This window comes from Terrapene carolina, unplaced genomic scaffold, assembly GCF_002925995.2.
Source record: "Terrapene carolina triunguis isolate 2854851 unplaced genomic scaffold, T_m_triunguis-2.0 Scaffold139, whole genome shotgun sequence".
In the NCBI taxonomy this organism is placed as follows: Eukaryota; Metazoa; Chordata; order Testudines; family Emydidae; genus Terrapene; species Terrapene triunguis.
The window spans coordinates 6,378,958-6,399,577 of NW_020664490.1; positions in this window are offsets into that span (position 1 = coordinate 6,378,958).

The window sequence follows — 20,620 nt, forward strand, 5'->3', positions numbered from 1 at the left end:
GTGAATACCCACTTCTTGGTTTTTTTAAAAAATATTTCCACTCCATATGGCTAAATGCAGTACCTTGCATGGTGTCAAGTATCAGAGGGGTAGCCATGTTAGTCTGGATCTGTAAAAAGCGACAGAGTCCTGTGGCACCTTATAGACTAACAGACATATTGGAGCATTATGCATTATGCTCCAATACATCTGTTAGTCTATACTGTGGCGCCTTATAGACTAATAGAGGTATTGGAGCATTATGCATTATGCTCCAGTACGTCTGTTAGTCTATAAAGGTGCCACAGGACTCTGTCGCTTTTTACAGATCCAGACTAACACGGCTACCCCTCTGATACTCAACTTCAATTGTGTTAACCTTCATTTTAGCACTCCTTAAGAAGACTTGTCAATTGTGTTATGTTAACTTGATTGAACTAATTTGATAGAAAATCATATATTTTTGCCCATCAAGACATGGCGAAACATACTACTGTAAACCAGTAGCTCTCAACCTTTCCAGAATGTGATTTGTTTTGTGTACCCCCAAATTTCACCTCACTTAAAAACAACTTGCTTACAAAATCAGACATACAAATACAAAAATGTCACAGCACAGTATTATTGAAAAAATGCTTACTTTCTCATTTTTACCATATAATTATAAAATAAATCAACTGAAATATAAATATTGTACTCACATTGTACTCATGTATAGTATGTAGAGCAGTACAAACAAGTCGTTGTCTGTATGAAATATTAATTTGTACTGACTTCGCTAGTGTTTTTTATGTAGCCTGAAGCTCCCAACTGCCATCCCTGAAGCTCCGAGCAAAAAAAAAAAAAAAAAAAAAAAACTAGGCAAATATCTAGAGGAGTTGACTGTACCCCCAGAAGACCTCTGCGTATCCCCTTAGGCAGTATGATAACTAGATCACTGGAAGAAATCTTCCATGGAGCTGGTACTGTTTACACGGGGATTTAGGTCAGCTTTACTATGTCTCTCAGGGATGTGGATTTTTCACACCCCAAGCGACGTAGCTGGGTCGATCTAATTTTCTAGTGTAGACCAGCCCATGGATACTGAGAAATTCACAAATGAGATGGCTGGAAACAAATAAAGAAAAAGGTTATGATTTATTATTTTCTGTTTGTTTACTTTGGGTTAAGGGAAATAGAACAGACAATAGCACCCATGACTAAGCAAGAATCGTATACCAAACTAAAGAGGCAGTAGTTGTTGGAGCAGCAGTGCACAACTCAGGAAATAAATAAACTCAGGCTTTGGCTACACTGGCGCTGTACAGCGCTGCAACTTGCTGCGCTCAGGGGTGTGAAAAAACACCCCCCTGAGTGCAGCGAGTATAGCGCTGTAAAGCGCCAGTGTAATCAGAGCCTGCAGCACTGCACGCTCGCTCGCAGCACTGCAAGCTACTCCCCTGGGAGAGGTGGAGTACATACAGTGCTGCGAGAGCTCTCTTGCAGCGCTGGCGGCGCGACTACACTCGCGCTTCACAGTGCTGCCGCGGCAGCGCTGTAAAGTCCTGAGTGTAGCCAAGCCCTCAGGAAGGAATTGAGATTTTTCACTCAAGGAACAAGATAAGTTATGTGCAAGCACAGCTCTCAGTGAAACAGCCATGAAGTTGGAGTTCACCATGTTGGAGATGGCAAAAGTGGAGATGGAATGAGAATTAATATAAGAACACCCATACTGGATCAGACCAAAGGTCCATCTAGCCCAGTATCCTATCTTCTGACAGTGGCCAATGCCAGGTGCTTCAGAGGGAATGAACAGAACAGGTAATCATCAAGGGAGCCAACCCCTGTTGCCCATTCCAAGCTTCTGGCAAATTCCAGATATGGGCAGCCAAAGAGAAATGGACAGTGCAAGAAGAGACTCACCAGAGAGCACTGGAGTTAGAAGGGCAAAAATAGGAAGAAGTGAAAGCAGCAGCCTAGGAAAGAGAACTGGAAAGGCAGTTCATGATTAAAAGGTTGAAATTAGAAAGTCGGGTCCCTCAGCCCCTGGGTAATCCTCACCAGGGGCCACACAGCTGAGACAAAGTGTGTCCAACAGTTACAGGGGGATTAATTGCATTGAAGACTATTTAACGATCTTCGAAAGGATATGCACAGTACACAGAACTCCTGGAGAATGACTTACTCCCCAAATGATTGGTAAAGCTTTGCAGGAATTCAATGATATGGATGTAAGTGACGCTATGAAATATGTCCAGTATAAGAAGTCTGTGTTCGGAGGTTTCAAATTACCCCAGAGGTATATTGCCTCAAATTTAGAAACCTCAAAAAACTTGACAAAATGAGTCACAGGGAATATGTTCATAAAGTGGGGGATTATTTGAGAAAAGGAATCAAAAGTAAAGGGACAGACAATTATGACAAGACCTATTTGCTCAGGAGAACGGTGGTAACAGTCTCCAACTTCTGTTGTGGTGGCAGCTGAGGCAGTGGACTGGACTTGTACCTGCCAGCAAGACCCTTAGAACTCAAGTCCCAAAGGGAAGGGCAAAAACCTGGCATAAAAGGGGCTTCCTGATTTGTCCCCAGGAAAAGGGAAGGAAGGGAGGGGACTACACCCATGCCACGCCAATTCCCGTTGCCTTGGTGAGTCTGTTAAATTTGGGGTGAGTATCCCAAAGTATCAGTATCCTCAAGCGGTCCTCTCAGGTGTGCTGTGATCAAAGCAGACAGAAGATGGTTACATTTGGAGGGATGCAATGAAAAACTGTTGTGAAGGTCTACTCAAAATGGCAAGTGTCTGCAGGTAGGTACTGCAGAAGGTAGGCACTGGAGAAGCAACACAGCTGTATCAGGAGAGCAACAGATTGTCCTCCCCATCATCCTTAAATAATTACCTAAACCCATTCTTTGAATGTGTGGAAAGTTCTTGACCTAATGGGAACAGAATAAATAACTGGAAATACTTGAGTGAAAGTTCAGCCAAAGTTCCTAGTGGAAGCTTTAAGGAAAATGATAAAGTAAAAAAAAAAGTGCCTGGAGTCACTTTGAACTTCCCAAACCATCCATGTATAAAGTATCCTGCAAATCTGGAAAAAGTGATATAGCAGGACTATTGACATCACACCACTTGTCAGGACATGTACCTGACTCATAGAATACCCTAATGAAGCCAGAAAGCCTGTAGAAGTATCTATTATAAAGTTTCTATTTCCAAAGCTGAATATAATTGCTAGATGAGAAAGGATTAAGGTTATATTACTGTTTATAAGTAGGCTGAATTTTTAAAATTCTTTATTGTACATTGATATTTTTATTGGAAAGTCTGATAACATGTTTACTGTGGAGCATATGCAGTGGTTTCCATGTGAATAAGTCAATCTGGTTCTTATTATTAGAAGTGTAAAACTGGGAATCTTTATTTTTCACATTAAAATTTGTATTGTATTTGGAAGTTGGCGCATTGTTAATTTTTGTATATGTATTTAATGAGAATACATAGTTGTGTCAACACAGGGTTAGTGACACAGAAAACAAAGCACCTCATTGCAGGAATGAACAAGAGAAGCTATTTGGCTAAAACTTATTTTAAATGGATGGATCACTTGACGAAATTAACATTAGCCTCTCCCCCGTCCACTGCCCCTCTGAGTCTGATTCTGGTTTCACTTACATTAGTTTTACACCGTATTATTCTGCAGACATCTGTTGAGCTACTCATGATTAAGGCTACGATTTAATCAGGGGTATTTTTAGCAAAAGTCATGGATAGATCACGGGCAAGAAACAAAAAATCATGGCCGTGACCTGTCCATGACTTATACCATAAATACCCCTGATTGAATCTTGGGGATGAGGAGCCCACGGGGCTCATGGCACAAGCTGTGGGGAGGGAGCCCCACTAGCTGCAGGGGGGGGAAGCCCCTGGGGGGAGCCAGCCACTGCTCCAGCCGCCCCAGGACCGCTGCCAGGAGCTACCAAGCTGCGGCTGCTCCAGTCGCCCCAGGGACCACTGCTCAAGCAGTCTCTGGGGCCAACTGCATCGGCCACTGCTCTGCTCCTTGATCTGTATGCCAAGCTCAACTCAGCCTTCTGGTGCAGGAACACCAAAATGAGAGCTCAGCTGAATTGTCAGTGAGGAAGCAAGTGAAGATCATACTCTGGAAGCTTGCAACACCAGACTGCTATCAGTGAGTGGGCAATCAGTTCGGAAGTGGAAAATCCATAGTGGGGGCCATTGTCACCAAAGTGTGTAATGCCATTAGGCATCTCCTGCTACACAAGAATCTGTACAGGAAATATTGGATGGATTTGCAGCATTGTGTTCCTGAACCGTGATGAGGTGATAGATAGCATGCATATCCCTATTCTGGCACCAGCCTACCTTGTCACTGAGTACATCAACAGCAAGGGATACTTTTCTATGTGTAAGGGGACTGTTGTGCCCTTACTAAAACTCAGTGGGGGTGTTTTGGTTGGCTAGCTCCCAGTACCAAAATAAAGGGGAAAGGTCGATGGGAAAATCAGGACCCTGAGACTGACAGTCCCCAGGAACAATGGGGAGAGGCCAATGCTCCAGGTCAGCCTGACTGACAGGGTGGGCAGGCTAATCAGGGAGTCGGGAGGGTCCTGTCCTCCGTATGAGCTGGAATTGCCTGGGTCAGACAGAGTGGGGAAAAGCTAAGGAGAAAGCAGGGGCCCACGCTGAGCTGGGGAGCAGAGCTGTGCCAGATCCAGAGGGGCCAGAAAAGCAGCCCAGGAAACAGGTCAGTGCTGGGAGTGGAGTCGCAGAAGCAGCCCACAGAGCAGACCTGTGCTGGGAGCAGAGCTGCAGCAACCAGAGCCAGAGGGGCCAGAGAAGCAGCCCAGGGAGCTGGAAGCAGAGCAGCAGCAGTGCTGAGGCAGAGTGGAGCTGGAGCTGGAGCAGTCCGGAGCCAAGTGCGGTGAGCAACTGGGGAGAGCAAGGGGGACCCTGGGCAGCGGGCCCAGCGCAGGGAGATGCCCCAGCCAAGACGCTTTGCAGGCCAGACTTGAAGGGGGATCGTAACCCTGATGGGGTGGGGGCAACTCTGGGAAGAAGGGTCCTGCCACCTAGAGCCTGAGAGCGTGTGGCCACCGCCAGAGCAAATGTCCGACCCACAGTATCCCTGCAGCACAGCCAGGGCCTGAGAAGAAGGCCTGGGACTTTTGAGGAACAGACTGAACTTCCCTTACATTCCAGAGACGCTGGTTGCGATGCCCCTGTGCCACAGAGCGGGGTGACATATTTTCCTTTAACCTTTCCCATTTTTTCCTTATTTTTTTAAAAATTGATTGCTGTTTAATAAATTGTATTTGCTTTGAACTGTGTGTAATGATCAGTGGGTCAGGGAAGCATCCAGTGCAGAGAGAGCACCCCAGAATGGGGACGCCCTAGCCCCTGCCCCAAGTGACCACAACAAGGTTGGGGGTCGAGCCCCCCCAGGAATCCTGGGCCCAGCCTTGTTGGGGTTACGAGGACCCTGCCACATGGGAGAGTGGAAGGGGAGTCCTCGAGGTCAGGCAGGCCTCTGGGTAAAGGAAGTGAGAGCAAGGACTCAGATCCTTTTGCTAGCCCACTTCACCGGGGTAGTGTATAAGCCAGGAAAGTTCCTCACAATAGCGGGCCCATTCCCCCGCTTACACATGGTTATGCAAGTGCTAATGGATCACCAGGGATGCTTCACTGATATCAGTGTGGGCAGGTCAGGGAAGGTGCATGATGCTCACATCTCTAAGCACACTTTTCAAAAAGCTGCATTCTTCCCTCACCAGCTGGTTACCAGTGGTGATGTTGAAATGCCAACAGTGATTCTGGGGGACCCAGTCTGCCCCTTGCTCCCCTGACTCATGAAGCCGTACACTGGCCACCCTGACAGCACCAAGAAAAGATGCAACTACCAGCTCAGCAGATGCAGATTGACTGTTGAATGTGCTTTTGGTAGACTGAAGGGACATAGGTGCTATTTACTCACTATAGCTATGTCTACACTACACAGCTTTTAGCGTCAGGGCTGTGTCACTACAGCCATGCCGCTAAAAGTCATGCAGTGTAGCTGCTGTTTGTCATCTCTCCTGCTGACAAAAATCTTCCACCCCGAATGATCAGCGTTTGCGTTGTCGGCAGGAGAGTGCTCCTGCGACAAAGCGCTGTTCACACCGGCGCTTGTCGCGGCAAGACTTTTGTCTTTCAGGGGAGGGGGGCTTAACACCTCTGAAAGACAAAAGTTTTGTCGTTCAATTGCCAGTGTAGACATAGCCTATATTGGATCTCAGTGAAAGAAACATCCCATGGTTAGAGCTGCCTATGGTGTGCTGTGTAATATATATGAGGCAAAGGGGGAAAAGCTGCCACCAGACTCCTGAGGATGACAAAAAACACAGAGGACTGACTTGCTACTGGCTTCCTCAAGACGCTCAGGCCCATATCTTGCTAGCCTGTTTACTGCAATGGTGCCAGCCAAACTCATTTTGCAGAGTGGTTTGCAGAGGCATGTACAAAGGACAAGCAGGGGCACCCCCAATAATTGACAGGGGCACAGAATTCTTCAGCCCTGGGGCTGCGGAGGCAGGGAAGATCGAGCTCCTATCCAGGGCCGGGGTGGGTGGAAGGAGGGAAGATCAAGCTTCTCCCGGGACTGTGTGGGGAGGGGGCGCAGTGAGCTCCTCCCGGGGCCAGGGGAGGGGAGAGGGGGTAGCGAGCTCCTCCCAGGGCCGGGAAAGGGGTGGGAAGGGGAGGCAGTGAGCTCCTCCCGGGGGCGGGGGGGGGGGAGGGGAGGAGAAGGAAGGGGGGCAGCAAGCCCCTCCTGGCGGTGGGGAGGGGAAGCAGCAAGCTTCTGTGCCCCCCCAAAAGGCGACAAATTTAAATTCCTCTGTATGTCCCTGGTGGCATGGGAAAGTCTCCTATTACAGTGGAAGATACAAAGCTGCCATCCCTATAAATCTTTGGGAGAGGATTGGAGAGCATCTCCATGAAAGTTTCATCAAGATCTCTCAAGAGGATAAAAGAGACATCCCTATTCAGATCAACAGCCTACTCCGCATGCCTCCCACCCCCATCTGCGCCAACAAACCAAAGAAATGAAAAGCCGATGCTGACTCTAACTCTGTGTTTGTTCTACCTCCCCTTGAGCACAGGACACTGATCTGGTGTGGACTGTGTAATCAAATTGCCATACTACTCTTTGTGTATTTAGTCCCTAACATTTTAGTTTGCAACATTACACCAGTAAATCAACCAAAACTAAATACCTTTGTATTCTCTAAACTTCTGGATGGGATGGGCGCCATTGTTAAATGGGGAAGAAGAGCAGGGGACTAGGGAAGGAGGGACAGGAGGGAGAGAAAGGAGATTTCAGGAAACAAAAAGCCAAAAAAGATCAGGAATAATGCATGTACACACTTACCCAAGCTCCCTTGCCCTTCATCATCAGGCTCATCTGCGCTTGCCTGTCAGGACTGGCATGACTCAGGCAGAGTTTCAAACAGTTCCTGGCTCATGGCCTGGTTTGAGTCCCCCACCGCTTCTCTTTCCCCTCTTCTCTGTTTGTGGCAGCTCAGGTGCCTCTGAAGTGTCCACAGTTGTCAGCAGCGTGCTAGTAGGGTCACTGCCAAAGTATCGCATGCAGTTGTTCTAAAAGTAAAAGGTCTGCGGGGACAACACTAGATTCTTGCTGCCCTCCCATGCCTTGTGGTACACCTGGCATAGTTCCTTGACTTTCATGCAGCACTATGACTATTCCCATTGCAGCATCCCTTGTGCATTATACACCTAGATGTCGATATTTCTGCAGCTTTCCATAGTTGTGCTTGCACAGTTTCTTCTCCCCACAGGCCAAGGAGATCCAAGACTTTGTGCCTGCTCCAGCCAGGAACATGTCCAGTAGTCTATGCGCATGTGTAACAGCATTGGGACTCACCACCTGGTGCCTCCTGCTGGTTGTCTCTGGAATTAGCTTTGTCCAGTGGAGTGCCCTCTCCTGGTAGTGTCCCATCCGTTGTCTCATCCTCGGTTGGCGTTTGAGCCCGCGTCACTCTCTGGCTTGCGGCGCCCTCTTCTGGACCACTGCCCTCCGGCAGTGCCCCTTAGTCCTTCCACACCCCCTTCCAGGGGGGGTGATCAGCAGTCTCTACGCCCCAGCCACCATGTCCAACCACACACCCCAAAGTCGAATCCCTCTTGTCAGGGATCTGGCATAGTGTATGATGGCTGCTCCCTACGGCTGGGTGTACTGCAAGGGGGGGACCCAGGCCCGCCCGCTACTCTGGGTCCCAACCCAGGGACCCTCTAGTGGCAGCCGTCCTGCCCTCCTTCTCTCCCTCCGTCTGTCCACGTCCCTGGGCCGTTTCCCCTTCGGCCCCTCACATGGGCTAGGCCCTTCCCCTCAGGGCCTGCAGCCTGGCAGACACTGGGCTGGAGTTCCTTCCTGCTCCCCTGGGCCTGCCCAGCGCTGCGCTGCGCTGTGCTGTCCCAGGTGCTAGTCTCCCACCTCTGGAGACAGACCTTCCCCTCTCAAAGGCCTGGGACAGACTGCCTGCTCTCTCCCTGAGCAGCCTTTCATAGGGCTGAGCCTGGCCCTAATTGGCTGCCTCCAATCTGGGCCCTGATTGGCTCCCAATAAGTCCCTCTCTAATTGGCTGCCCATCTGCGCAGGCCCACTGGCCTGCTGCAGCCCAAATTCACCAGGAGTGGGGCAGCCGCCCCACTACAGCATGGAACCGGCTTGGTCAGATGCACACAACAAAGGAGAACTGATAGTGTACTGACCGAACTGGGCAATCAGGAAAAGGCATTTCAAAAACATGCTGGAATTTTTAAAGGAGGGGGGGCAGGTAGGCTTCTGGTCTCTGTGACCCCTGGGCAGTGGAGTTCAAAATTGTGACCACTGTCCAAGTGTCAGGGACATTGTGGGACAGCTGCTGGAGAACTGGGAGGGTCAATACAACTAATGCAGTATCTACTGCATCACTGTAATGGGCTGCTTACATTGGCAGGAGACAAATTGTAGTGTAGACGCATGCACAACTAGGTTGATACAAGTCCATTTATGTTGACCTAACTTTGTACCGTAGAATAGGCCTAAGTCTCTGTTAAGGCTTGCTAGAAGCCACTCAAATTCAGCAGCATTTGTTCCAATAATGGCCACTACTAGGAGAGCTTGTCCAATATCTAGCAGTAATGTGTCTCATCATATAACATAGTATCATATATACATCATGTAATTAATCTGCCTTTGTGTATTAGCACAAATTACCATGGGTGACCACAAACCAAGAATACAATCAACCTTTTTACTATTTTTAATAGTTACAAGTTATGTTTTTGGAGAAATTACTGGGGTGAGATTCTGGAATCTGCCACTGTATTATTTTTATCCAGCCTTTGAAAACAAATGCAGCTAATACCGCTAGTCATGAGCGCAAGATATTTCACATACTATCTGTAATAAAGATCCCCACATGGGCCCTGTCACATTGCAGTCAGTAGTTGTATCAGCAATTCTACACTCTTTCTGCTAACTTAGAGGACTAAATGTAAAATCCATCCCACAGGGACATCCTAAAGTCCAATGACACTCCGTGGAGGTGTTGAGCATATAAAAAGTGAAATGGATTATATTCGTTGTGGGTAGCTTTGTCAGCCATGACATATGCAATATTGATTATATTCTTCATCACATAAGTCATCGAAGTATAATTCAATGCAAATTACTAATATAGGACATTACATAACATAGCATAGCAATTTATCCCATGGATGTCACCTGCACATATGAGGCATGTGTAATTATAGATAGAGTGTATTGTGGAGCTTGTAGTCTCGTATTCAGGAATAACCCTCAGGGGACAATTTGTCCCTAAGTGTTTTTAATAAAAGGAATGTACAGACTACATGTACATACAGTGTGACGTAGAGCTGTAATATAAACTGGTTTTCTAAATATCCCCAGGAGTACCTTTTTAGACACAGTCATTGGCTAATATTTATGGTGGAAAGTATCTTTCCTATTTGAAAGTTTCATTGAGATTCTAAACGTACTCATTTCTTGGAAGTGATGCTTGAATAAATCAGCTAGTATTGTTCTCCAAGCAGTAAATATAAAAGTCCAGCCATATTGTTTTTATATTCTGCATTATGCTACAGGACTATGTAAGATAACCTTATAAACACATCCACCCAAACAAAGACAATCTTTACAGGATTGTGCTTAAAATATTAACATAAAACATTTTTCCATAGATAGGTCTCAGATAAAGAGTAAATATATATAGCAGTATATCTCATATATAGATAAAATACAAATAATTTTGCATAGCATCCTTCATCTGAAATATCACAAATTGATTTACAGAGAAAGAGAGCGTCACCGACGCCGGGTGTGCTCTTTTGGAGGGTCACTGCTGCCCTCATCAGGACCCCCTTAGATGCTTCTTTGATTCAGAACTTTAACTGAGTCCAGAAGTGTGCCTCAGACTCTTGGCTGCAGTCAGGGAGGCAGCCTGGAGCAGGGGTTTTACCTCATTTCTGTCCCAGACCTTTTTGCCTCCCTTCCTTATTTGCACTTATAGCAGGCTTTGTATCCCCTACTGGGCACACCTAGGAGTGCCTGCCTCCCTGATTGGCAGCTCTGGCAGTTGCGTGTGGTCAAGCTGCTTGCCTGCAGACAGGAAACGCTCCCCTCCCACTCCTGCCTAAGCTCAGTATGAGGTTTGTAGACCCCATTACAGGGAGAACGTAGTATAATGATCCTTTGCATAACTGGAACACCTTTCATCAGAGCATCTCAAAGCAATTTGCAAACATTAATCTGCTAAATCTCACTCCCCTCTCAGCATTATTATACCAATTTTACAGATGGATGATGGAGGCACTGAGAGCTAGTGTGGCTATACTCTGAAAACTTACTCTAAAAATGGCACAGTGGGATTTAATACTTATTGTGACTTCCAAAATAAATGTTCTCCGATTGCAGATAAAAATATCAAGCGAAATCTTGGTCCCCATTTAAGTCAACAGCAAAGCTCCCATTGACTTCTTGTTAATCCATGTTTTTTCTTAACTGCCCCCTCCCTCCCCGCAGCAAATGCAACTTGAGACCTGCAAGTCAAACTGTGTCCTTTCTGGCTTGGTTATCAGCATTAGTAATGAAGGTTCTGCAGTAAAATTATGCCCTCGGTTATGGCAGCAGGACTGTTCCAGATGGGGTGGAAGACAAGGCTCTGACACAAGCAATGGGGAAAGCCAGTGCTAAATGGATAAAGAGGGTGGGGAGGGGAATAGACAGACAGAATGAAACAGCCTGAAGCAAGACGATTGAGAGTTTTAGAAACAAGAGGGGCAATGTTGAACTGGACGCTGAAATTAACGTGAAGCCCGTGGAGTTGTTTGAGGCCAAGACCAAGAGTAATATGCTGGTGCTTCCTTGTGCAGAACAGCCAGGTCAGCGCTGTTCTGGGGACAGTGCATTCTGTAGAGTAGCTGGAGGCAAGGAGGGGGATTTCAGCAAAGACAGAGTTCAGGCAGTGGCATACATGAGCAGTGTCCCAGAAGCGGTGATCATACAACAATTGTTACTTTACATTTATACTTTGGATTTTCATTCCAAAGGTCGTTACAGTCACCAATTAATTAATTCTCACAAGACTCCAGGAAGTAGCACATCACGTTTACAAATAGTTAAACTAGGACAGCAAAATGTTAAGTGATGCCTTGGGTGATGCCAAGGATATGAAAAGGAGGGACAAATGAGAGGTCTCAGGTGAGAAGAGAGATAGAGGGGATGGAAAGATGTTAGAAAGTATGTCTACACTGAGGGCTTGTCTACACTTAAAACGCTACAGCGGCATAGCTGCACTGCTGTAGACCTTCAGTGTAGACACTGCCTGGGCCAACAGGAGGTGTTCTCCCATCGGCGTAGGTAATCCACCTCCCCATGAGGCAGTAGCTAGGTTGACAGAAGAATTCTTCCTTCAGCCTAGCAGTGTCTACACCAGGGGTTAGGTCGGCATAGCTACATCTCTCTGGGGATGGATTTTCACACCCCGGAGAGAAGTAGCTATGCTGATGTAAGTTCCCATGTAGACCAGCCCTGAATCTTTCTTACTTCTTAGGTCTGGTCTACTCTGGGAATCAGCACAGCTACATCTGTCCCAGTGTGTATTTATGATCTTACAGATTGCTTTTTCTATTTTGTAGGTATAGCAGATTGAAGGGTCAGCTAGGAAAAGAGCAACTGCTCCTCCAACCAACTTGAAATGAGCAAGAGGACATAGCAAGGATGACCAGGGGTTTGTTGAGGTCTAGCAGTAGCTCCTAGTTCCACAGAAACATTTGTGTTACCTTTCAACTGACTTAAAATTCAGCATTTCTATTACATTTTGTATTATCAGCCATTTGAAAATCTTTATGTCTGGTCGGCCTTGAATGGTGCTGGAAAACAAGATGTGGGAGTTATTTTTCATACAAGATCCTTATGGGTTTCTTGCTAGTAAACTAATTTTACATGACTCAGATTTAAATAATCAGAAGGCTTAACTCCCGCCTGAGAAGAGTTTATTGTCCACAACGATAGCCTCGAGACAAACATTTACACCTTTGGGATTCCACAAAGGCAGCAATTAGGCAGCATTTTATTGTGATGCAGTGAGTGCACAAAAAGATGAAGTTACACTACTCTCAAGAGCCTAGAAACCAAATTGGCTTCCTGGAGAGAGAACATAAGAAATCTGGCAACCTAAAAATATTTAAAGAGCTTATGACTCCCAGGGGAGAATTTCGGGCTATTGAAGTGGAAAAGACTGAGCATTTGCTAAGATTAAAAAAAGGCTTTTTAATGAAAAACAACAAAGTGCACAGATTTGTTTGTGTGTGCGTGTGTGTGTGTGGCATGTTTAAAAAGGAAAAAAATAAACCCTGAAATCAATCTGCAGCAGTAGATGGACTACTGAGGATCCAAATCAAACTGCCTAGACCTAAAAATACGAGGCAAAATATTTTTGAAAGAGAATTTCTCCAAGAAGACATTTCAGAATTATAAGTTATCCAGGCCAAGAAAGGTTTAAAATAGCATGAAATGTCTGGGCTAGAGGGCATTCCATGAAGTCATGTTTGCTCTGGTGGCCCAGCTTCCGAAAGGTTTTGCTCAGCCTGTTCTATCTTTTGTTAGGTCTCTGTGTTCCACCTCTCAATCTCGCTTCTCTCTGTCCTTTGCTCTAACTAGGGCACGCGGTAGGGGTACCTATTAGCCCCGCTCTTGGCAGCACCGCAGCATCCAATAGAGCGGAACAGCAAAATAAAGACAGATTGCAAAGTATCTAACATTTCTTTATTCACTGTGGCTGTTACAAACTTCTCTACTGCACCCACTCTAAGGCCTGGTCTGCTGTTTTGGCTAGGGGTGTGATTTTTTTTTACCAATATAGTTGTACTGGTACAACCACTAGTGTGGATACAGCTTAGGGTTGCCAACTTTCCAATTTTCAAAACCGGACACTACAGGCCCCCTGTCGCTTGCTTGCTTCACCCCCCGCCCCTCCCCAGTCGTTTGCTTCCTCCTCCTCCGGGACTCACCTGTCGCCTGCAGAGCCAGAGCCTGCCCGCCTGCCCAATCAGGGCATGATGGGGTGGAGGGGGAGGTCCCTGGAGCGAGGGGTTGGAGAGAGCTGGGCCCCCAGGAGGCTGAGAAGGCAGGATGGGCCATCACAGGCGGCAAGCCCGGCAGCCGGCCTGGCTCCTCAAACGCAGCACACTATCAGGTTCCCTTCTCCTCCAGCTGCAGCTGCTCTTCCCATCCTCCTGGCGGCAGAAACTGATTGCAGTTACTGTGGCAGCCTGACTTTTGGTGTCCAGTCAGCAGTACTGACCAGACACTGCACAGGTCCCCCTTTGACGGGAAAGTCTGGTCGAAACCCAGACACCTGGCAACCCTAAGGGTATGTCTACACTACAGGATTAATCCGAATTTAGATAATTCGAATTTGGGAAACAGGTTGTATAAATTCGATTGTGCGCGGCCACAGTAAGCACATTAATTCGGTTTTTAACCACATTAATTCGGTGGTGTGCGGCCACACTACCCCATTACTTTAACCACAGTAATTCGGTGGTGTGCGGCCACACTAACCCTAATTCGAATTAACAAAATCGATTTAGGCGCTACTCTGCTCGTCGAGGTGGAGTACAGAAATCGATTTTAAGTGCCCTTTAATTCGAATTAACTGGCTCTGTAGTGTGGACGGGTGAAGGGTTAATTCGGATTAACGCAGCTAAATCCGAATTAAAGTCGTAGTGTAGACCAGGCCTAATACAGCTATATCAACATAAAAATGCTTTATGTGGGTATAGCTTATTTCCCTTCCCAAACAAGAATAGCTACCCCAATATAAGGCTATGTCTACTCCGGTGCATGTACTTGGTTACCTGACCATGTAAATGCTCACATTCAGGGCCGGCTCCAGGCACCAGCTAAGGAAGCAGGTGCTTGGGGCGGCCAATGGAAAGGGGCGGCACGTCCAGGTCTTCGGCGGCAATTCAGTGGCGGGTCCCTCAGTCCCTCTCAGAGCGAAGGACCCGCCGCTGAATTGCCACCAAAGAATGAAGCGGCGCGGTGGAGCTGCCACCTAAGTGCCACCGATCGCAGCTTTATCTTTTCTTTTCTTTTTCACTTCGCTGCTTGGGGCGGCGAAAAAGGTGGAGCCAGCCCTGCTCACACGTGTTCCTTATACTCACGACAAGTGTGCACATATGCTGTGCTGGACACAGGTATAATGCTGTGTACACGGGTATACCTGCGTCCACACTACCATGGTTGTTACATGACATTAATGCTACCATTTCAGGTATCCCAAGGTTCTGTGCATCACAGGGAGATGTTCTAGGAACCACTTTGCTGTGTGTTGTTGGTACTGTCTCCTGCCTTCACACATTTGCCAATGGCAGTTCCTGCTTACATCTCCCCCTGCCAAACTGGGAGGAAGACGTGGAACAATGGGACGATGTAGTTCTGCTCCTGCTCCTTATCACGGGACAAATGCTTAGTGGAGTAGGTGATTGGTGATATCCTGGATGGAATTTGAGCAGAACTTTCTGACATGTCGAAGACGGTTGACCTTAAAGGTCAATGATTATTCATTAAGCTCCTATGCTACGGATATGATGAATGCCAGTATTGTCACAAGCAACAGTGGGTCCTGTGGCACCTTTAAGACTAACAGAAGTATTGGGAGCATAAGCTTTCGTGGATAAGAACCTCACTTCTTCAGATGCAAGTGATGTAAGAAGTGATGTAAGAAGTGAGGTTCTTACCCACGAAAGCTTATGCTCCCAATACTTCTGTTAGTCTTAAAGGTGCCACAGGACCCTCTGTTGCTTTTTACAGATTCAGACTAACACGGCTACCCCTCTGATACTTGAGTATTGTCACAGTATGCCCATGGGTGGGCCATCACTTCTGGTCCAGGAGACCCAGGGATCACATCATTTTGGAAACCTCGGATGACCAGCAGTGGCTTCAAAACTTCCCTGAATGAGGAAACAGACCTTCATGGAGCTGTGTCAGGCAGTTACACCAAACCTCCAGCGCCAGAACACTCAATTCAGTGAAGCCATTCTGGTGCAGAAGCAGATAGCTATTTCCCTGTGGAAAGTGGCAACACCAGACAGCTATAGACCCATTGCAAACCACTTTGGGGTTGGAAATTCCACAGTTGGGGTCAGAAAGACCACTGCTGGGGTTGTGGTTGTGCACGTGTAACCCACACACCTTCTGGGTGTGGTGTTCTGTCCCACCTAGTGGCACCGAGACCACTTAAGAGAGAGATAAAATAAGTGTGCTCTACAGCCTTAGCTAACAGTCAGTTGGCTTTTAGCTCATGCAGTAGAGGCTTGTGCACTAAGTTCCAGAGGTCCCCGGTTTGATCCCGCCTGCTGACAACTGGGGTCTGTTGGCGTTACACACGTTTGCAAGACAACTGACATTGTGATCTTTCCACAGGTGCCTGACATAAGAAAAGTTCCAGAAATAATAGCTGGATTTCAGAGGATGGGGTTTCCAAACCGCGCATGAGCCATGGATAGCATCCATATCCAGTACTTTGCCCCCCACAAGGGGGGTAGTGAATATGTAAACCAAAAAGGTTACTATTTTACACGTTCTGTGAGGCTTAGTGGCCCTCAGAGGCCAATTCATGAATGCCAAAGTGGGAGACACTGGAAAGGGCCATGATGCCATGGTGCTGAGGAGATTGGGACTGAGCTTTGAAGGGGGAAGAAGGGACTTTATTCCCCAGAAACTATATGATTCTCTATGGTGTGTTTGTGCCAACTGTTATTTTGGGGGACCTCCCATACCCACTCATAACTTGGCTCATGAAACTATACCTCAACATCAATGACCCAGGAAAACAGGAATTCAATTGCAAACGCAGTGGCTGCAGAATGGTTGTGGAGTGTGCATTTGGTGGTGGTGGTGCCTACGTACCCGTCTGGATGCCAATGTGGCAAATACTATTCTTATAATCATATATTGTGCACGCCATAATGTTTGTGAAGGTGACAGGGCGTGCTTCTGTCCTAAGTGGGATCAGGACAAGACTGGTTTACAAAAATCTGTACAGGCCTCTGGATCCCACCCACGTGCACACTGGTCCCAGTTCTCAGCGGGCCCAGGGATGCCATATGCGCACACATCTTGGCACAGCAGGGAGACAGAGAATGACAACTGCCTGTCTGAGGGACACCTTCACACCCTGAGCAGTTGCTGGAAAAGAACATAAGAGAACACTGGCACTTACTTGTGGGACTACCCAGCTTTGTGAGAGTTTTGTTCCTGTGACAATTCACACACCCCTGACAATTATAACCAGGTACCGCCATTGGGTTAACACCTTTGGGTTGGGTTTGTGCTGTGGAGAAGGGTGGCTGAGTTTGTACTGCGGCCATTGTGTAATGCTTTTGACTTAACTGTTCACACTTGTTTACAAGCCTCCCTTATTGGGAGGGCTCAATGTCTCTTAACGACCTTATCAGCATTTGCTTGGGCGGGGGAAGGGTTCCACCCTTCCTCTCTTTTTTTTTTTACAGTTCTTTGTCTGCAGTGCTAATTGCACTTAGTGGCTGGTATGCTGCACTAATTGCTACTAAGGTTGAAACTGGTCAAGATTTGTGGGGGAAGGAGGGGTCATTTAATCACTGGGTAGAGGCAGATGCCTGTATTGTTAATTGGATTGTGTTTCGTTGTTCTGCATGTGAACCAAGCCATAAAGATGTTTATCTCCCCATTTTCTGTGGAGGGAATTATGCTGCATTTAGAACTAGTTAACAGTGCTCTCTGTAAGCACATAACACTATCTGCATGTTCCCTATCCCTCCCGGCGTACCCTTGGGACTTCAGCTATTTCTTAACCCTGGGAGAAAGAGGGGGGCGTTGTGGGTGTAGGGCAGAGAGAAAAGTGTTTGTAGAATGAAGGCACCACACAGTTACGCCATTCCAGCTCCTGTACTGTGAATCCTGGGGCATAATCCTGAACCTGAAACCATTTTAGGCTCATCATACTTAGGATGGAGAGTCCACACACAAGTCAAGGAAATGCTAACATTGATTAAAAGTACTATATTAGGCAAGTAAGTAAAATATTTTTAAAAAGAGAGGGAAACCAACAAAACCTAATGGGACTGAATCCCTGAATGGCCAAATATTAATGTCTCTGCACCCATTTCCTTGCCCTCCCCCTGGCAAGGAGGGGGGGGACAATGAGGGATAATTGTTCTTGGGGACAAACTGGGATGTCTCTTGCATGGAATTTGGGGGACAGGCTCTTGGTGGGCTTCAGGGACTCCCGCAGGCTCATCATTCCCCTCCTGGATGCTCAGGGGGTTCCCCCTGAGAGGGATTTCAGGTGTCGATGTTTAGACCAGAACCTTTCTAAACCCGCCCTCTTCCTTCCCCCAGTCTGTGTGGCCCTAGGAGCACCACTGCCTGAGTGCTGGCCGAAAAATGCACAGATACGGGAGCACAATGATTGTTCATTAATAATCTGTTGTATAGCTTCTGCCAAATGCATAACAGTGGCTCATCAGCAATCAATAAAATCATTTATTTATAGCTGTGTCTTGCGTGGGGCTGGGCTTAAAATCTAGAATAAGCAACCAGAGCAGGAAGAGATATTGGCAGGAAGTGTGGGTGTCCACTGTAACTTACCAGCCTCAAGTTCCAGCTCCTGCCACAGCTCACACTCCTGCTCAGGGGGCTTCCTCAACTGGTTCCTTTGGTAGAGATGCAAAATCACATGTTCCTCATCCTCCAGGTTTTCATCCTCTGTACCCCCTCATCAGCATCGCTTCAGACAAAGAGGCTGGTGGGGTTGTGGAGCGGGTCATGAGCCACTTCAGGATCTGACAACACCAGTCCCACTCATCATAGAAAGGGCACGTATGAGGAGCCCTCTTTGAGCAACTCTTGAAGTCTTTTGCCCTCCAGTACAGGAGCCTCAGGTGGATGATGCATTCCCACATGGGGCTGGAGTTCGCTCAATGCCGGACTGCTCCAGCCTCTGAAATTTCCCTGTAGAGAGGAATGTTCCCGCTGCTCCAGGCAAAGGCAGACGGAGGCGCCCATCTGTCGCCCTGACATTTCATCTCGGGAGGTATGCTGCCTGCCGGGAGCCCGTATCCGAGACGTTACGGAGGCATTGTTGAGGATTATCCAGTCCTCCGACTACTACCCCATGCTACTCATCCATGTGGGCACAAATGATACTGCGCGGTGTAACACTGAGCAGATCAAGAGTGAGTACAGGGCTCTGGGAGTACGGGTGAAGGAGTTTGGAGCGCAGGTGGTATTCTCTTCGATTCTGGGATGTATTAACAGGTGTGTTGCGAGCAAGACACGAGAAGTCATTCTTCCGCTATACTCTGCTCTGGTTAGGCCTCAGCTGGAGTATTGTGTCCAGTTCTGGGCACCGCATTTCAAGAAAAATGTGGAGAAATTGGAAAGGGTCCAGAGAAGAGCAACAAGAATGATTAAAGGTCTTGAGAACATGACCTATGAAGGAAGGCTGAAAGAATTGGGTTTGTTTAGTTTGGAAAAGAGAAGACTGAGAGGGGACATGATAGCAGTTTCAGGTATCTAAAAGGGTGTCATAAGGAGGAGGGAGAAAACTTGTTCACCTTAGCCTCTAAGGATAGAACAAGAAGCAATGGGCTTAAACTGCAGCAAGGGAGGTCTAGGTTGGACATTAGGAAAAAGTTCCTAACTGTCAGGGTGGTTAAACACTGGAATAAATTGCCTAGGGAGGTTGTGGAATCTCCATCTCTGGAGATATTTAAGAGTAGGTTAGATAAATGTCTATCAGGGATGGTCTAGACAGTATTTGGTCCTGCCATGCGGGCAGGGGACTGGACTCGATGACCTCTCGAGGTCCCTTCCAGTCCTAGAATCTATGAATCTATGATGTACTCCAACCACACACTGATCAGCACCCGGTGTGGTTAGCAGACCAGGCAGCTGCTCTCGGAGCAGGATCCATGTTCACCTGTATTGATCAGAAGCGTGCAGCAGAAAGCTGTTTTAATATGGTCAGTGCAGCTCGTTATCATCAGCGAAAATGGGGGACAGGGACCTTTGTAGACTGGAAAGGGTCAGGCAGAAAAGGGTTCAGTGCATTCTGGCAATGGGGTGGAGGACTACTAAAACTTGACACCTGATACACACTCCTTACCCCCATCCACACTGCACATTGGTATGGGTATGGGGCCATGCCACAGCCTGAGAATGTACTTACCTACACCCCTCAGGCGTACTAGCTTACTCACCCTCTACTCACTTCAGACGTGTGCTTCTGCAGATTAGATGTTAACAACACGGGGGTTGTGGCACGACCATGCTCATGGACATGTAAAAACATGGAGAATCAAAAAAGAGCCAGCGTGCCTAAACAACAAAGTAAGAGAAGCAGTGAGAGGCAAAAAGGCATCTTTTAAAAAGTGGAAGTTAAATCCTACTGAGGAAAATAGAAAGGAGCATAAATTCTGGCAAATGAAATGTAAAAATATAATTAGGAAGGCCAAAAAAAAAATTTGAAGAACAGCTAGCCAAAGACTCAAAAGTAATAGCAAAAAAATGTTAAGTACATCAGAAGCAGGAAGCTTGCTAAACAACCAGTGGGGCCACTGGACGATCGACATGCTAAAGGAGCACTCAAGGACAATAAGGCCATTACGGAGAAACTAAATGAATTCTTTGCATTGGTTGTCATGGTTGAGGATGTGAGGGAGATTCCTAAACCTGAGCCATTCTTTTTAGGTGACAAAGCTGAGGAACTGTCTCAGATTGAGGTGTCAGTAGAGGAGGGTTTGGAACAAACTGGTAAACTAAACAGTAATAAGTCACCAGGACCAGATGGTATACACCCAAGAGTTCTGAAAGAACTCAAATGTGAAATTGCAGGACTATTAACTGTAGTTTGTAACCTATCATTTAAATCAGCCTCTGTACCAAATGACTGGAGGATAGCTAATGTGATGCTAATTTTTAAAAAGAGCTCCAAAGGTGACCCCGGCAATTATAGGCCGCTAAGCCTGACTTCAGTACCAGGTGAACTGGTTGAAACTATAGTAAAGAACAAAATTGTCAGACACATAGATTAA